This window comes from Sinohyriopsis cumingii, chromosome 10 (genome assembly GCF_028554795.1).
Source record: "Sinohyriopsis cumingii isolate HCF-2022 chromosome 10, ASM2855479v2, whole genome shotgun sequence".
NCBI lineage: Eukaryota > Metazoa > Mollusca > Bivalvia > Unionida > Unionidae > Sinohyriopsis > Sinohyriopsis cumingii.
The window spans coordinates 41940240-41961024 of NC_142970.1; positions in this window are offsets into that span (position 1 = coordinate 41940240).

Below are 20785 nucleotides of genomic sequence, written 5' to 3' on the forward strand. Positions count from 1 at the left end.
CTCCGGTGGCCCAGTGGTTAGAGCGTCCGCCTCGGATGCGGGAGGTCGTGGGTTCTATCAACGAGTCATACCAAAGACTTACAAAAATGGTATTAACAGCTGCCTCGCTTGGCGCTCAGCATTAAGAGGCTAATGTTAGGACTGGTCGGCCTGGTGTCAGGATAATGTGACTGGGTGGGACATCATGCTACATGTCTGGCATGATGCCCCAGTGCTAGACATCACTTTAAACTGCCACACTGCAGACATCGTAGCGATATGACTGAATTTGTTTTACATCTACGATAGAAATCGAAATAAGGCACACACACACACACACACGCACACACACACAAAGATGACACTGTGGAGATCACTACACTACAGATACGTGTAATGTATTACAGGTGTGTGGCTTTACCAATATAACTGTTAACTGGGGCATTCTTTTCCGGTGGACGTAGCACAGTACTATTAAACTGTACAGGTAGCCGATAAGGAATGTACGGAAGATCCCGAGTAATTTTGCAACTACTAAAGTAATAATAACAACATGTTTTTATGCATCATGACAAAACAATTCCAATTTTCTTTTATAGTTTTATTTACACAACAATTGTATTTGTCCCAAAATTAATTTTTTTAACTACAAGCATAATAATATTTATGATCCTTTAATCATATGTTTGACAAACTTCATGTAAGCTAAGTTGGTGGCCAAATAAGATGATGTTAAAAGTACAGATAATTGTATAGTTACTTTTAAGAGTTTCAGGAAGAAGTAGTTTTATGTTTGAATTTTACGTAATTGCGCAAGGCCGCCAAATATTTTCTCGTCTGTTAAGGAAAATGTGTTTATGTTTACTTGTCCTCTCTGATACATTTCTTGCCCTGATGCTGGCATCCCACTCAAAGGTGCTAGAACTCTCTGACACAATTATTGCCCTGGTGTTGGTGGGATATCCCACTCAATGTTTGCTCGCCTATTATATCAAGGAATATGTCAGTCAATACTTCCTATTTTCATGAACCAACTGTCTAATGTGAGCATACTATCGTGTACAGTGTGTAAGTTATAGTGTAAGCTTAATGAAGTCACATTAGTTACAGGGTGTAAGTTATAGTGGAAGCTTAATCAGGTCACATTAGTTACAGGGTGTAAGTTATAGTGGAAGCTTAATCAAGTCACATTAGTTACAGGGTGTAAGTTATAGTGTGATCTTAATCAAGTCACATTAGTTACGTGGTGTAAGTTATAGTGGAAGCTTAATGAAGTCACATTAGTTACAGAGTGTAAGTTATAGCGTAAGCTTAATCAGGTCACATTAGTTACAGGGGGTAAATTATAGTGGAAGCTTAATCAAGTCACATTAGTTACAGGGTGTAAGTTATAGTGGAAGCTTAATGAAGTCACATTAGTTACAGGGTGTAAGTTATAGTGGAAGCTTAATGAAGTCACATTAGTTACAGGATGTAAGTTATAGCGTAAGCTTAATCAAGTCACATTAGTTACAGGGTGTAAGTTATAGTGGAAGCTTAATCAAGTCAAGTTAGTTACAGGGTGTAAGTTATAGTGGACGCTTAATCAAGTCGCATTAGTTACAGGGTGTAAGTTATAGTGGAAGCTTAATCAAGTCACATTAGTTACAGGGTGTAAGTTGTATTGAAAGCTTAATCAGGTCACATTAGTTACAGGGTGTAAGCTATAGTGTAAGATTAATCAAGTCACATTAGTTACAGGGTGTAAGTTATAGTGTAAGATTAATCAAGTCACATTAGTTACATAGTGTAAGTTATAGTGTAAGATTAATCAAGTCACATTAGTTACATTGTGCAAGTTATATTGTAAGCTTAATCAAGTCACATTAGTTACAGGGTGTAAGTTATATTGAAAGCTTAATCAAGTCACATTAGTTACATGGTGTAAGTTATAGTGTAAGATTAATCAAGTCAAGTTAGTTACAGGGTGTAAGTTAGAGTGGAAGCTTAATCAAGTCACATTAGTTACATGGTGTAAGTTATAGTGGAAGCTTAATTTAAGTCACATTAGTTACAGGGTGTAAGTTATAGTAGAAGCTTAATCAAGTCACATTAGTTACAGGGTGTAAGTTATAGTGGGAGCTTAATCAGGTCACATTAGTTACAGGGTGTAAGTTATAGCGTAAGCTTAATCAAGTCACATTAGTTACAGGGTGTAAGTTATAGTGGAAGCTTAATCAAGTCAAGTTAGTTACGGGGTGTAAGTTATAGTGGAAGCTTAATCAAGTCAAGTTAGTTACAGGGTGTAAGTTATAGTGGAAGCTTAATCAAGTCACATTAGTTACAGGGTGTAAGTTATATTGAAAGCTTAATCAGGTCACATTAGTTACAGTGTGTAAGCTATAGTGTAAGATTAATCAAGTCACATTAGTTACATGGTGTAAGTTATAGTATAAGATTAATGAAGTCACATTAGTTACATGGTGCAAGTTATATTGTAAACTTAATCAAGTCACATTAGTTACATGGTGTAAGTTATAGTGTACGATTAATCAAGTCAAGTTAGTTACAGTGTGTAAGTTACAGTGTAATCTCAATCAAGTCACATTAGTTACAGGGTGTAAGTTTTAGTGTAAGCGTTATCGACTTACATTAGCTACAACTTTTGTATTACAACTTATACAAACATTAGCATACACACAGGAAATTCATCTACTATATCATACTGAAATTCTTTTCTGTTGGAGATTTTCTTTAGTGCTGAGTTATTTTATTTTCATTCATCTCAAGATAATTTTATTAATGACATAATGGATATAACATGGTCTTATTTTGCTGTAAATCCGAGAACTCTATATGGACAGCTTTTGATTTAACAGAAACCTTTCAGGACCCAGCACCAGATCATTAAATTGTTGATCTATAATATAACTGCGGTAAACCGTGAAATAAGACAGTGAAGGACGGTACAATTTTTTAATTGCACCCACCCCTACAGTTTATTGTAAGTAATGTAAATTAATTATTTTAAAATCAGATTTGTAACCTTGTAGTTTAGTCTTGTGATAACCGTGAGAAAAGAAACTGTTCACCGATTTTTGTATACAGCTGGATCTGTTTGACTAACATACCCTGAATAACAGATTTGACATATACAATTCTCGAAATCAAGCTGTTTGTCTATGTTTCCATTACTCTTTCACTTAGGTGAGACTATCTTCTCATAATACAGATCTCGCCTCATTTTGAAGCGAACAACACGTAATGAGGTGCATGACCTTTAATAACTTAATATGACATTTAGCAGAGTCGTTCCCTCGTCTTTGCGACCATCGGGTCTGTGATGTGAGGGATCGTTCATCAGACTGAGGAGCGGACCATGCGTGGGTGCTTCTCTGGCCATTTACTAGAGCGCGTGGAACCGGAGTTAACATCTTGGTCGTCAAATGGGCGCCACGATAGTTATAGTGTTCCATGTTATTTCCACAATTGCATTTCATCATTTCATATATTCCTATTGTTATGTCGTTATATGAACGATCGATAGGTTCATGATGTCATTCATTCCTATTATGTCGTTATATGAACGATCGATAGGTTCATGTCATTCATTATATCGTTATATGAACGATCGATGGGTTTATAATTTCATTCATCACTATTACTATATCGTTATATGAACGATCGATAGGTTCATGTCATTCATTCATATTATGTCGTTATATGAACGATCGATAGGTTCATGTCATTCATTCCTATTATGTCGTTATATGAACGATCGATAGGTTCATGTCATTCATTCCTATTATGTCGTTATATGAACGATCGATCGGTTTATAATTTCATTCATCACTGTTGCTATATCGTTATATGAACGATCGATAGGTTCATGTCATTCATTCGAACGATCGATAGGTTCATAATTTCATTCATTCCTATTATGTCGTTATATGAACGATCGATAGGTTCATAATGTCATTCATTCCTAGTGTTATATCGGTATTTGAACGATCGATAGGTTCATGATGTCATTAATTCCTATCGTTATATCGTTATATGAACGATCGATAGGTTCATAATTTAATTCATTCATAGTATATCGTTATATGAACGATCAATAGGTTCATAATGTCATTCATTCATATTATATCGTTATATGAACGATCGATAGGTTCACCATTTTATTCATTCCTATTCCTATTTGAATATCGGGTTACGATCGATAGTCTAATAATTTCATTAATTCCTATTGCTATATCGTTATGAGAACGATCGATAGGTTTATAATGTTGTTCATTCCTATTGCAATGCTGTTGTGTGAACGATCGATAGGTTCGTAATTTACACTGCTTTTCAATATCGTTTTATGAACGATACGTTCACATTTACCTGCTTTTCTAAATCGTTATTTAAACGATGCATCCATAATTACATTCTTTTCTAAATCGTTGTTTGAACGATACATCCATAATTACATTCTTTACTAAATCGTTATTTGAACGATACATTCATCATTACATTTTTTCCTAAATCGTTATTTGAACGATACATTCATAATTACATTTTTCCTAAATCGTTATTTGAACGATACATTCATAATTACATTCTTTTCTAAATCGTTATTTGAACGGTACATTCATAATTACATTCTTTGCTAAATCGTTATTTGAACGATACATTCATAATTATATTCTTTGCTAAATCGTTATTTGAATGATACATTCAAGACTCTTTATATTGGGGTGTAGGTCACTTTTATTTTGTTGATCGGTGATAGGATTTCACGTTTGTTTTGAAAGTCCATTCATTAAATTAACTGAGTTTTTCCTCTCGTTTGAGTTGTTTGTTGATGGTAATTCCATGTTAGGAACTTTATAATTTTCCTTATCTTTTTGTTTATAATGGTGTCAGATTTGTTTATATTTAAATTGCGTTTATAAATAAACATCTTGTAAACGCAGTTGCTTTTGGTGTCTTCCCTAATCCAGTCCCAACCGGGCTTCATCCTGTGACACATACTCCAGTCACCCTATCCAGTATAAGTATCCATATCCCCATTCAGCCAATCCAGTATAATTATCCATATCCCCAATCAGCCAATCCGGTATCATTATCCGTAACCCAAATCAGCCAATCCGGTATAAGTATCCGTATCCCCAATAAGCCAATCCGGTATAAGGGGACGTCCATTAATTATGTCAACAATTTTTAGGCAATTTTTTTACCACTCCCTCCCCCCCCCCTTGTCAACAACTGTCAAACTTTCAGTGACCCCCCTAAAAAGATTTACCCCCCTATAATCTAACAATATTTTATACGGCTGGCTTTTATGCTAAAAATAGAATTATGGAAATTAAAAGATCAACAAATACATTTTAATACAGTTTTTACTTGTTTAACAGATTTCAGATTGACTATAACACTTTACATTCATGAAAAATCGAGAGTTTATATTCTAGCTTCTATCTTCCCATGGGGAAGCCAAATGTTCCTCAAATGTTATAATGGGCATAGTGGTTGATTCATTAATTTCTTGTGGAACCCATACACCCGATACCACAACGCACCGACTAATTTCCTATTTTTTGATTTATTAAATTTATTGTAAAAAATAACATTGTTGACGTCAATTTATTTTGAACTCCCCCTCCCCCATGTCAACAATTGTCAAACTTTTTAAAAAACCCTCTCCCCATTTGTTGACATAATGGACGACCCCTAAGGGACAACCTGAGTTCTCGTTTTACTATCTTTAAATAAAGAAAAATTATCTCATTGCATAATGTACCAGGGCTTGATTTTAAATTGATTTACAGAAAAGAAGAAAGTAAAATGAAAAAGACGAATAGCTCGATAGACTAATGCACATACATACATGCATTTTAAAATATACCCATGTGTGTATGTTATATACATTGCTGTTAAATATTGACCAATACATTACATACGCATATTTTATTTAAAATTTTAGTTCCGTTTGGATGATATGTCTGGTAGTACATGTCTACATGGTTCTCTTACATGACTAGCATTTCATTATGTCTAAATGTCTATCGTATGAAGTCCTTATTCACTGAAACGTAAGGGCATGACAGACGCAGCCAATCACTAATTGTTTAACCATAATTCAACTTTAAACTATTTATGTTAACGAGGATTAATTCTGGCAAATTATATTTAGTCTAGTCTGAAATGACATACTAGAGTCATTAGTGGTGGAGGAAATAGGAGGACCCAGCGAAAACGATTGAACTTAAACGGAAAACTACTTTGCTCTCCTTCCAGCTGGAGCCAGTGAAAGAACCGAAGACGGGAAAGATGTAAAGCAAATGTGAAACCGTCCTGCCTTCCAATATTCTTTCTATCAAAAGTAATTTTGTTATGATTCATAAAGAAGTATTCCAAAACAATAGTACTGCTTTCTCGAAATACTTGTTGCATCCATCTCTTTCTCTTTCTCTCTCTCTCTCTCTCTCTCTCTCTTGTATATGCATTTCTCTAGTGAAACATCACATGGAAGGAAATGGGATAGAGAGAGAGAGATAAAGAAATTTATTTACTGTTTTAAAATAGTCGTATTGCTTATTGAGCATTTTGTCCTTCGGTCATCTTGTTTGTGTATTTTCAGCAAAAGTTTCTAACGTTAGAGTTCAATTATAGCCAGTTATATTCTATACAAGTTGAGAAATTCTTTGATAAAAACAGCTATAATACCTGGGCCGTTAGTTCAAATAAAACATGTTGTTGCTTGAGAAAATGTGGGTTTGTTTCGTCTAGCGCTTTCAATATCTCTGTTCTCAAATATATGTATATTATCCGGTTACTGTCACGGTGTTATTTCAGATTGTCCGTAATTAAACGCAAACAAGTCTACAGAAAGCAGTTTGCTGAATTCCTTTTATCTAGAGTTAATGGATTGATTCTTTGCAAATGACTTGAACACTTTGTTGTTAGTGACGTTGCACGTTTAAAGTAAACTACTCTTTTCTTTCCTTTGAACGTCGCGAAAAACGACATTTCTTACGGATAAGGCCGTTCTGGTCGAATTTTATAGAAATTTTCCATAACCACTTACAACATGTATTTTGGTCATGAATAAAACTGCCTATTTTTGAAAACCTTTATTCTTCTGGATTAAGAATAATTGCCGACATATTCAAACATATTAATTTCACTGTGGAGAGAATTAATGTAGGTGAAAGTACGACTATCAAAAAAGCAGTACGAAACCAATAATATTGCAGGGCAGATGACTGGTGTACAATAATATTGGAGAGCAGATGACTGGTGTACAAAATGAGACTTGCGTAAAGATAAACTCATTATGAAAAAGAACAATATGCATCAATAACGCATAACAGATGGGGTATACATGAATAACGCATAACATAAGGGGTATACGTTAATAATGTATAATATATATGATAAAATCAATAACGCATAACAGATGGGGTATACATCAATAACGCATAACAGATGGGGTATACATCAATAACGCATAACAGATGGGATATGAATAATGAAGAATGCTTCCATATATGACTCTTATGCAATTCCCATTACGTATGTAAATTGTACACGTATAAACTCTGACGTCATATTATGCTCTCTCTCTCTCTCGTAAACTGTATGTAGTTGTGTGTTTTGTAAAACTGTGTCGAAGAATTCCGCCCTCACCCCAATACTCTCATATTTTTTCTAGGCCAAACGTTTATATACAAAAGACACAAATTCCGGTGAAAGAAAAAGTATATGATAATAAACAAAGAGGAGAGCTTCCATATATGTCACTTATGTAATGTTTAAAAAGTACAACCGCTGACCTTCTATTATGAACTCCTCCCCTTTCCAAATGTATACGTGTATCATGTACTGTATGTACTTGTATGTATTGTAAGACATTGTTTTCCAAATGTCTACGTGTATTGTGTACTGTATGTACTTGTATCTATTGTAATATCGTGTTTTCCAAATGTCTACGTGTGTTGTGTACTGTGTACTGTATGTACTTGTATGTTTGGTAAGACTGTGTGTTCCAAATGTATACGTGTATTGTGTACTGTATGTACTTGTATGTATTGTAAGACTGTGTGTTCTAATTGTCTACGTGTATTGTGTACTGTATGTACTTGTATGTATTGTAAGACCGTGTTCTCCAAATGTCTACGTGTATTGTGTACTGTATGTACTTGTATATATTGAAATATCATGTTTTCCATATGTCTACGTGTATTGAGTACTGTATGTACTTGTATGTATTGTCAGAATGTGTTTTCCAAATGTCTACGTGTATTGTGTACTGTATGTATTTGTATGTATTCTTTTCCAAATGTCTACGTGTATTGTGTACTGTATGTACTTGTATGTAATGGAAGGCTGTGTGTTGTAATTGTCTACGTGTATTGTGTTGTGTATGTACTTGTATGTATTGTAAGACTGTGTTTTCCAAATGTCTACGTGTATTGTGTACTGTATGTACTGTATGTACTTGTATGTATTGTAAGACTGTGTGTTCCAAATGTCTACGTGTAGTGTGTACTGTATGTACTTGTATGTATTGTAAGACTGTGTTCCAAATGTCTACGTGTATTGTGTATTTTATGTACTTGTATGTATTGTAAGACTGTATGTTCCAAATATCAGCGTGTATTGTGTACTGTATGTACTTGTATGTATTCTTTTCCAAATGTCTACGTGTATTGTGTACTGTATGCACTTGTATGTATTGTAAGACTGTGTGTTCCAAATGTCTACGTTTATTGTGTATTGTATATACTTGTATGTATTTCAAGACTGTGTGTTCCAAATGACAACGTGTATTGTGTACTGTATGTACTTGTATGTATTGTAAGTCTGTGTTTTCCAAATGTCTACGTGTATTGTGTACTGTATGTACTTGTATGTGTTCTTTTCCAAATGTCTACGTGTATTGTGCACTGTATGTACTTGCATGTATTGTAAGACTGTGTGTTCCAAATGTCTACGTTTATTGTGTACTGTATGTACTTGTATGTATTGAAATATCGTGTTTTCCAAATGTGTACGTGTATTGTGTATTGTTAGTGTTGTGTATGTACTTGTATGTATTGTAAGTCTGTGTTTTCCAAATGTCTACGTGTATTGTGTACTGTATGTACTTGTATGTGTTCTTTTCCAAATGTCTACGTGTATTGTGTACTGTATGTACTTGTATGTATTGTAAGTCTGTGTTTTCCAAATGTCTACGTGTATTGTGTACTGTATGTACTTGTATGTGTTCTTTTCCAAATGTCTACGTGTATTGTGTACTGTATGTACTTGTATGTATTGTAAGACCGTGTTTTCCAAATGTCTACGTGTATTGAGTGCTTAGATCCAGTATTGCCTTCACTAACTGATGTTATTAAGACCTCTCTCTCGTCCGGGGAATTTCCATCATTTTTCAAAAGTGCCATTGTAAAGCCTCTGCTGAAGAAACCAACACTAGACCATAACGATTTAAAGAACTACAGCCGAGTTTCTAATCTCTCATTCATACAAAAAATCTTGGAAAAGGTTGTTCTATCCCAGCTTGTATCTCATCTAAATTCAAACAGTCTTTTTAGCAATGTACAATCTACATATCGCCCTTGCCACAGCACTGAAACTACTCTTCTAAAAGTAGTTAATGACATTCTCTCTGCGTTGGATAGCGGAACGATTACAGTCTTCATCCTCCTTGATTTGTCTGCAGCATTTGACACAATATACCATGATATATTACTTCACCGTCTCCAGCATGTATTTGGCATTCATGATACAACCTTACTGTGGTTCAAGTCCTACTTGGTCAACAGAACACAAATTGTATCTGCGCATGGAATACACTCCAGCCCAGTTGATATATGTTGTGGTGTTCCACAGGGGTCTGTTCATGGACCTGTTCTCTTCACTCTGTACAGACAGTCGCTCTCAGTTGTCATAGATCATTATCCAGTGTCTCACCAATTGTACGCTGATGACACCCAAATATGCACATCTAGCCACCCAACTGAAGTTGATGCTACCATTCAAGATGTAGAGAGGTGCATTTCTGATGTGAAATCATGGATGACATGTAACGAGCTGCAGATGAATGATGATAAAACTGAGGCCATTCTGATCACAACACAAAGACTTTCTCATTCACATCCTTTACCACAAACAATAAATATCAGCAACACCAACATTAAATTCACACAATCAGTACGAAACCTAGGTGTTACTCTGGATAGTACTCTCACATTGCACCAACATGTCATGAACATATGCAAGGCTGCATATCTTGAGCTGACATATATCAGCTCAATTCGCCAATATCTTTCAGTTGATGCCATTAAAACACTTGTGTGTTCATTAATACTTTCAAGACTGGACTATTGTAATTCTATTCTGTCTGGTTCATCTCAATATCTGCTCCAGAAACATCAAAAAGTTCAAAACAAAGCTGCTCGGATCATACTTAGAGTACCACGATCAGAGCACACCTCCCCGCTGCTTTGTACCGTACACTGGCTATCCATTCGATCCAGAATCAATTTGTTCTCTGTGCTACGTTTCACTGTCGGATTCTAGTCCAACATACCTATCCGACCTCACCCATGTGTACACACCAGCAAGATGCATGCGCTCCTCTTCTGACAATCGTATACTCATTATTCCCACTATGAAAACAAAGTCATATGGTCAGCGTTCTTTAGAAATCCAGGGCCCAGCAACGTGGAATGAATTGCCCACTGAACTTAGACACAAAGACACAGTGATCACATTCAAGAGGGCTCTCAAAACTTACTTATTTCGACTGCAAGAACAAACTTAAAGACCTAATAATATTTCCTACCTAAATATTCTCATCATGTTTTTATGCAAATGTTTTCAAATTTCATTTTGTTTGTTTTTGTAATCATATCATTATATGTTTTTTATCTTATAGGTGTTGTCTAATGTTGTAAAAGCAATTAGAACTTCTAAAGATGAGGCGCTATACAAAGTCCTCATTATTATTATTATTCTTATTATAATTATTACTATTATTATCATTATTATTATTATTGTGTACTGTATGTACTTGTATGTATTGTAGGGCCGTATTCCCATGGTTTGTCAACCCTGGTACTGTCCTATTATTCATATGTTTTACAGGGTAATATTTTTAATAGGACATATAACTAGAATGTTTAATTGTATCAAATTAAATATGAAGTATCCAACAATCTAGTCATCCATGTACCTAATAAACCAGCAAATTAAATATGAAGTATCCAACAATCTAGTCATCCATGATGATTGTTTAATTTCACAACATGAATATACGCAAGATTTAACTCTAGTATAAAAGTAAGGTAAAATAAACACAGAACGAAGGGGGAAGAAAAGATTAAAACAGATATAATAACATTAATGGTGTCTAGATGTATTGCTTAGAATATAATAATAGAAAAGTGAATATCTGTATATTAATTTATAAGTCCGTGTTCCGACCGTCTGTGACTGGAAATAGACACTCACCACCTGTTGCCCAACTGTTAGACTTTCACCGTGGTCTAAGTATAGTCGCCTGACACATTCTAATAATTGCGCTCAAAGTGCGCTGGATTTGACTCCTATCAAGCTTGCTATATGATAAAATGTGTATGTTTGAAATAATGAAATTGGAATGGAGTGTGTTATATTGAACTCATCTGGAATTTTGACATCTGTGCCGTATTGATCCGTTAGACGTATGTGTCTTATCGATCCATTTGACATCTGTGTCTATCAATAATTTGATGATTGTGTTGTATCGATCTGTTCAAGGTAGGTATCATATCGATCCGTTTTGATGTCTGTATAGTATCGATCCGTTTGACGTCTGTCCAATAAGTCCGTTTGACTATATGCCTTATCGATAGTTTTGATCTTACAGATCCGTTAGACACCTGTATCATATCGATCGATCTAGTGCGCATTGGTTTTATTTGTGACGGGAGATAATTATAATGTATTGAATGGCTTGAAACCGCGTAACAATTAACGTAATTATACGTCGTTCGCGTGTCAGCAATTGTAAAATTAGGGACCAGGGATTTTGTTTTCGAACCAGAAGATTTTGCTTTATTTTAATTAAGATATTTTTTTTAAATAAATACTATAATGGCTCCTTTTTCAGTAAAATAGATCAAGGATATTTGTTGAAGAATGTAATGGCCAGAAGTGTTTTACAGGGGGTGGAATGGGGTGGGGCGCGGATATTAAATACATCCTGAAGATCTGAAGAGCAGATTGTGTACGTAATATGTTTATTTGCTGATTTATACAGCGACTATGGAAGTCAAAACAGAAACCTTCGCGGAGTAAGTTTGAGTTTGATAAATCAATACTGTATTAGTACAACTCAGTCTGCATTATCGAAGTCAGCAAATCTACAAGTTAAAACGTTTGAAACTTCAAATTACTGAGACACCGGATTTATCTGCCTCATAAAACATATTCACAATAGCTATATGTGACAAATAGATTAATTAATGTCAGTTTCACTATTGTAAAATTCAAAGATATCAATTTCTCCTCATTGATATTAAAACACATGGAAGTGCTATTAAAATGCATTATGGGAATTGTTATAACGGCCAATGGAAGCATGGGCACACGCATACAGGGGCGATGGGGGGGGGGGGGCACTTGCCTCCTTTCCTCTTTAGGATTTCACCTCTGAACATGAACATCCCTAACATCCCTAAACTTAATAGCTGACCACTACGGCTGGCAAAATAATTATGTGGGTACCCCTGCATGGAAATGCTATTAGAATGCATTATGGAAATTGGTATAAAGGTCGACGGAAGTGCTATTATATTGCATTATGGAGATTGTTATACTGTTTAATGGACGTGCTATTATAAAGCATTATTGAAATTATTATAAATGTCCATGGTGGTGCTACTGGAATGCATTATGGGAATTGTTATAATGGTACATGGAAGTACTATTATAATGCATTTTGGAAATTGTTATAAAGGTCCATTGCAATGCTATTGGAATGCATTATGGGAATTGTTCTAATGGTTCACGAAAATGCTATTAGAATGCATTATGGGAATTACCTAAGGGTCCAGGGAAGTGCTGTTAGAATGCGTGTAAGTAAGTAAATTAATTAAAAACTGTTTTGTGGTCTTGTAGTGGCAGATCATGTCGATGGTAACAGTTGGTGTGATAGAACGCTTGTAACTGATCTGTCTCTCTGTCTCTGTGTCTCTCTCTCTCTCTTTCTCTGTCTGTCTGTCTGTCTGTCTGTCTGTCTCTCTCTCTCTCTCTCTCTGTTGGACAAATGAAAGTGGTAATGACATACTACTGACTATTGTTTCACCACACAGTGGATAGTTTTGCGATCGACCATTTCATATTTATCGCGAGTAGGGGTTGAGGTGAGCTGGGGTGATCTTTCAAGCCAAGATATTCTCTTTCACCTCAAGATAATTATTTAATTTTTGTTGCTATAAACGATAAAAAACAATTTTGTTCTAGTTATTTAAGCTGCGATATTTCAATTTCAGCAAATTCCAGCCCCGCAACCCGGATATTTAAGATGGACCTGTCATGAAATACCAATAGCATTAAAGTACTATCGGATATATTTGAGTCGTGTCTGTTTTATTGTACTGAAATATAACGATATATATGCGGCATGCCAGTGGCTGTGTCATGACAGTTAGATACTAACATACCTGTGAGTCATGATGTTGTCATTGTCATGGCTCTAATATACTACCATACTCGTGAGTTGCACTTCTTTGTATTAGGACTGGAATACTACTATACGTGCAAGTCGTACAAATGGCTGTGTTATGTCACTAAGTTACTGACATACATATGTTAATCATGCCAATGTCTAACCCATGACACTGAGGTATTACCATACGGGTCAAGTGTAAGTCTTGCCATTGGCCGTGTTACGGCACTGACATACTACCAAACATGCGATTCGTACCTGCAGCAGGGCTTTGTTGACATATGAGTGGAACCAATGCAAATGTCATGGCACTGACGAACAACCATACATATGATTCTTGCCAGTTGCAGTGTTGTGGTGGTTATATGAGTTCATGTAAGTGTATGTGCACCTGTGTAGACATGAGAACGACGAGGACATGACGTACAGTTACATATATAAACACATACATACATACATACATACATACATACATACATACATACATACATACATACATTGACACCACTCGCATGTATGGTAATACCACAGTGTCATAAGACAGCCATTAGTACCACTCACGTGCATGGTAGTACTTCAGTGTCATAAAACAGCCATTGATACCACTCACATGAATGGTAATAGCCAGTGCCATAAGACAGCTCACGTGTATGGTAGTACTTCAGCGTCATAATACATCCATTGTTACTACTCACATTAAGGTAATACCCGAGTGCCATAAGAAAGGCAATGCTACCACTCATATATGTGGTAGTACTTCAGTGCCATAAGACAGAATGCACATACACTTATATGAACTCATATAACCACCACAACACTGCAACTGGCAGAAATCATATGTATGGTTGTTCGTCAGTGCCATAACATTTTCATTGGTTCCACTCATATGTCAACAAAGCCCTGCTGCAGGGAATATTCTGGATCTCTTTTTCTGACTATGGAATGTTATCTTCATCAGGAATACTCTGGATCTCATTTTCTGAATATGGAATGTTATCATCATCGGAGAATATTCTGGATCACATTTTCTGACTATGGAAGGTTATCATCGTCATGGAATAGTCTGGATCTCTTTTTCTGACTATGGAATGTTATCTTCATCAGGAATACTCTGGATCTCATTTTCTGAATATGGAATGTTATCATCATCGGAGAATATTCTGGATCACATTTTCTGACTATGGAAGGTTGTTGTTGTTGTTGTTGTTGTTGTGGGGTTTAACGCCATTTTTCAGCACGATAGGCTATACATGGCGGCCAGTATTAATGGTGGAGGAAGAACCCGGAAAACCCCGGAAAGAACCACCGACCCACGAGAAGCTACTGGCAGGCTTTCTCACATGCCCACATTGGCTGAATCTTAGACTCGAACCGCCGCAGACAGAGGTGAGATGGCAGTGATCCGTAACGAAGAGCGCTTTAGACCACTCGGCCACTACTATGGAAGGTTATCATCGTCATGGACTATTCTGGATCTCTTTTTCTGACTATGGAATGCTATCATCATCAGGGAATATTCTGTATCTCATTTTCTGACTATGGAATGTTATCATGATCAGGTAATATTCTGGATTTCATTTTCTGACTATGGGATGTTATCACCATCAGGGAATATTCTGGATTTCATTTTATGACTATAGAATATCATCATCATCATGACTATTCTGGATCTCATTTTTCTGACTATGGAATGTTATCATCATCAGGAAATATTCAGGATCTCATTTTGTGACTATGGAATGGTATCATCTTCAGGACTATTCTGGATATCATTTTTCTGAATATGGAATGTTATCATCATCAGGGACTATTCTGGATCTCATTTTCTGACTATGGAAATGTTATCATCATCAAGGACTATTCTGGATCTCATTTTCTGACTATGGAATGTTATCATCATCAAGGACTATTCTGGATCTCATTTTATGACTATGGAAATGTTATCATCATCAAGGACTATTCTGGATCTCATTTTCTGACTATGGAATGTTATGATCATCAAGGACTATTCTGGATTTAATTTTGTGGCTATGGAATGTTATCATCATCAAGGACTATTCTGGATCTCATTTTCTGACTGTGGAATGTTATCATCATCTGGATTCTCTGCTTCTCATACATATAAAATGGCCACCACAGAAGCCATCTTGAAAATCGTAATTTCGCTAATCCTCGTGAATGCATTGAGTTTTCACTAAAACACCTGTCAAGATCTCTGGAGTATGAAAATGGTACTAGTATAGCCACACATCAGACATCTTGGCATTTACATCGCTAGTACCCCTGAATGGAAAGTGATATTGAAATAAACCAAAGTGCTTTCTTTACCAAGGAATTTCAATCCGGGAGTGAATCATGCTTAGAAGTATTTTGTTTCCCCCCCTGATTTCCAAGGATTTCTCTACAAATGTTGTAAACTGGAAATTCCAACTCGATCAGACTATAAATAATGTTCCTCTAATTAATGCATAACCATAAATATCACAACTACACATTTACATTGCAACTTTACATTTGCCTGTCAACCTCACTCCTGCATGGTTTCTCCTCATTACATTTTCTTGACGTAGCTCCAGTATTTCACGCAGTGAAAATATATAACTCAAACACCAAATACAGTGAACTAGTCTTCCTACTTTATGTTAGGTCAGTCAAATCCTGACTATAAGCCTTATTTCACCTGTAAGTCTATACCATATTTACCAAATTAACAACCTTAAGTAGCGTTTTTAGATACGGAACAGTCTTTTCTCAACCAATCCATTGTAAGGCGTATCAGTCCCCATCGTACATACTGCAAATGGAGTCTCACAATCAATCCACGTAATTTGGTTTTAATAGGGTCCACTTGGCTACAGGGACACTTATGCGGCTCTGACTTGAACTCACTAAAACTAAACCATACCATCATGAACTGTCAACAACACTGCACTATGTGACGGTTGCCCCAAGCAATTGGCTAATTATTCGGGCTTAGGCCTATTTCCCCAACACTGAAGTCACATAATCGAACATGTATTCACGAAACTCTAAGAAATCATTAAAATGGAGAGATGTGTACACATGCACCTTCTCCAAATTTATTTCAATATTAACATGCGAGTTGTCCAAGAAAAAATTTTTATGAAGTCTTGCAGGTCCTAAATAAAAATGGTGGAAAACTGTAGTTGCCATAGTTACGTACAATGTATGAACCTCTCACCTTTATGCCATTATTAAATCGGAGAGTTTCGATTTGGCAGCTCGCATACTATTGTATCAATGGTTTTCCTCAATATCTCAAAATAAAAACCTCGTTCCAAATTATTCCTTCAAGAGCACAATATATACGGGCGAAATGGTAGATCCAAACATATACAATCTTTATGGGCCGGTGCATGGGAAAAAACTTTACGTTTATATTTAGTGTCCTGCTGAGAACATTTTTTTTGCAACCAAAATATTGTATGGCGTTCATTCAAGTTTTCAAATCTATCATTTAACCCACCTTTCGATGCTCTTCACAAACGCAAGTTCTTTTGTTTATTTAGATGACCTATTCAACAAGTATCTTAAAAAAAAACAATGTATTATCATTTGTAATATTGTTGTTAGGTCGTCCATTCCACAAGTATATAACATACCTATTGTGATCATTGTTAACACTAACACGTGACCGATTACACAAGTATCTAACACATACAACATATTAAGAATATTTATAATATTATTAGATTTGGTCTTTGACCATACGATAGGAACGGTCTTGGGCGTATGACATTTATTAGTGTCACAACATTAGAAGGAAAGAAAAGCAAATATTCAAATCAAAGGCAAATCGACATCCAGCTTTGCACCCCATTGAGATGAATAACTTTAGAAAATACCTGAATCGTAGATATAATAAAAACCATATCTGAGACCCAAGTGGTTTACCCTACACGTGTAACGTCGCTAACAACAAACTATTCAAAGCACTGCAAAATAAACAATCTATTAACTATAGCAAAAGGAATTCAGCAAAGCTCTTTCTGTCAATAACACAGATATGATTATGCTTATGCAAGGACAGTCTTACATAACACTATGACAGTAATTGGTGAAGTTGGCTATTATTGTACTCTTTAGCTGGAGACGTTTGCTTAAATGCAAAGACGAAATGAATATCAAACAAAAGATGTAGCTATATAAAAACAGGAAGGCAATCTCTCTCTCTCTCTCTCTCTCTCTCTCTGATATTTGATTTGCTTCCATTCGCTGTTTCGCTAGGGTAATAAATAGACAAGACGAGAGAGAGAGAGAGAGAGAGAGAGAGAGAGAGAGAGAGAATATGGCAGGAAAATTCAACGATTATATATATTTCAAGAAGCGCAATAGTGTTCTGTAAATGGAATACTTGTTCACGAACCTTATAACGAAGTTTATTTTGACATAATGGTGGCTAGATAGCAGAGTGGTAGCACATTTGCTTTTGCAGTTTATTGTTATTTCTCTGCTCCAACGTGCGCGGGGGCAAAGTAGTCTTCCATCTAAGTTCAATAGTTTTCTCAGGGATCTCCTATTTATTCCACCACTAATGACTATAGTAGGTCAATCCTGAGCAGTCGAAGTATAATTTCTGAGACAAAAACATGATGAAACAAATAGTTTAAAGTTTAAATAGGGCCATACCATTTGTGATTTGGCTGCGGTGGCCATGCCCTTTATTTTCCTGGAATAAAGACTTCATATGATAGATATTTAGACATAATGAAATTGTAGTTATGCAAAAGAATCACGTGACAAGTTCAAACAGTCATATCATCTAAACTGAACTAACCTTTTAACCAAAATATGTCAGGAACGCTAACCGATGAGCCATCTTGGCTCTCAGGCAGGAACAAAATATAATATTTTATTTTGAACTAATTATCATGATTAGAGGCTGTGAGTGGGCGAGATGGACTGGTAATGCTTTGAAATTAATTTCATAATTTAATAAACAGGTCACATCAGACCCACATATCGTCCATCAGTATCAAAACAGACGGTGGTGGTGCTGATTTATCTGACTAGGCGAGATGAACTGGTAATACTTTGAAAATTAAGCAAAGCTATAGCTATTCTCCTTTCACATTGGGTGTCATTTAATTCAAAGGACGTATTAGAAACAAAATACATATGTTTGTAGCTAAATAAATCTTGAAATCTTCAATTACGGTTCATAACGACTCTAAACGTTTATTTTATTTTTGCATCTGGACCACAAGGGTCCGTGTGAGGATTAAAATTCATTCCAAACAGAAATAATCTCACTCTCTTTTGACATGCCTTACGCATGTCCTATGCTTACCTCAGTACCCCTTATGTCTTTTATCTGTTATTGTATATTCATATTACACAATTTTATCGTCTTTGTGTTTAATATGTATTCTTCGTTTACTTAATTAAACAGTTTTTGGAAGGGTTTAATTTCATACATATATTTGCAATTCATTTTTAAATTCTGGGAACTTACCTTTTGTTGACACTACACATCTGATTGTGTGCTGAGGTACAGCAGCAAACACAAAAATGATAATCAATACAACAAGAAGAACACCTTATGAATTGTTGACCATTAGAAGAACACCTTATGAATTGTTGACCATTAGAAGAACACCTTATGAATTGTTGACCATTAGAAGAACACCTTATAAATTGTTGACCATTAGAGGAACACCTTATGAATTGTTGACCATTAGAAGAACACCTTATAAATTGTTGACCATTAGAAGAACACCTTATGAATTGTTGACCATTAATCTTTTCTTTGAGGGGGGTCTATGTAAATGTCAACAAAGTACACATCCTTCGTCTCACTGAAACTCAATGACTGGGATAAAATGTAGCCTGAGTGACTGGAATAGAATATAGACTGGATGTCTGGAATCGAATCTAGCCTGAGTGACTGGAATAGAATACAGACTGGATGTCTGGAATCGAATGTAGCCTGTGTGACTGGAATAGAATATAGACTGGGTGTCTGGAATCGAATGTAGCCTGTGTGACTGGAATAGAATATAGACTGGATGTCTGGAATCGAATGTAGCCTGAATGACTGGGGTAGAACACGGCCTGAATGACTGGGATAGCACTTGTCCTGAATGACTGAAATAATACTTTGCCTGAATAACTGGGGTATAATTTGGTCTCCTCCCCGCAAAGAAACCCCAATTATTATTTCTGCTTTGATTACTTCCACGATGCGAGTCTAAGAATAATTGTCGTTATTGTTATTATTATTATTATTATTATTATTATTATTATTTGCAGGAGAGTTACAACATTAGCGATCTTACTCTACATATTTCAAATGTATAATGGCAGGTTAGTATAACAGCAATTTGAGGTTTCCGATCAAAAAGCAGAAACACTGTACTGATCCGCATTAAGTTTATATGTATAAAATAATTGCATTATACCTTACGTTTGGGGAGGTGAAGGTACAAACTAAGGTCTATAGCTAATACTCCTCACGGTGGTAACAATACAAATGTTTACCCTTTTTTATATCGTTAACACACATTAAAAACTATTTACATCAGTACCAGGGCATCGACACCTGTACGACTCCGGTGCGTTGTAATACATCAATACCAGGACAAACACAGTGACATTTCATGATCTATTACTATTACGGGACCGACTTGTTAACTTACGGGTGGTTGGGTCAGGGATTATCCTGAAAAATAATATAATGGTACTTATAGAGCTTACAAAAATTCTTGCTTTCCTATATGGCAAGTAAAATAGTATATACGTTATACTCTTTGAACAAAATATTTAGGTGGAAGAAAAGAAATCCAGGCTTGAAAGAAAATCCCAGACCAGCCTCACCTTGCCCTGAAAATGAAATTGCCTGTGCCTAGACTTTCTACTACGTAGCAAAACGTTACAATCTGTTGTACGTTATCACTGCTTTAATTTGTCCATCATATTTGTTTATACTTTTTTTGATCTCTTATAGTGTATCAACTATGTTGTATTCTTGTACCTTGAAAATTCGTTATTGCATAACCTGTGCATATAGCCGCATTCAAGTTACAGAACAAAAAATACATATAGATGTATTTAAGTTAGTGTACGAACTGTACATATAGCTGTATTCAATTTAGTGTACAA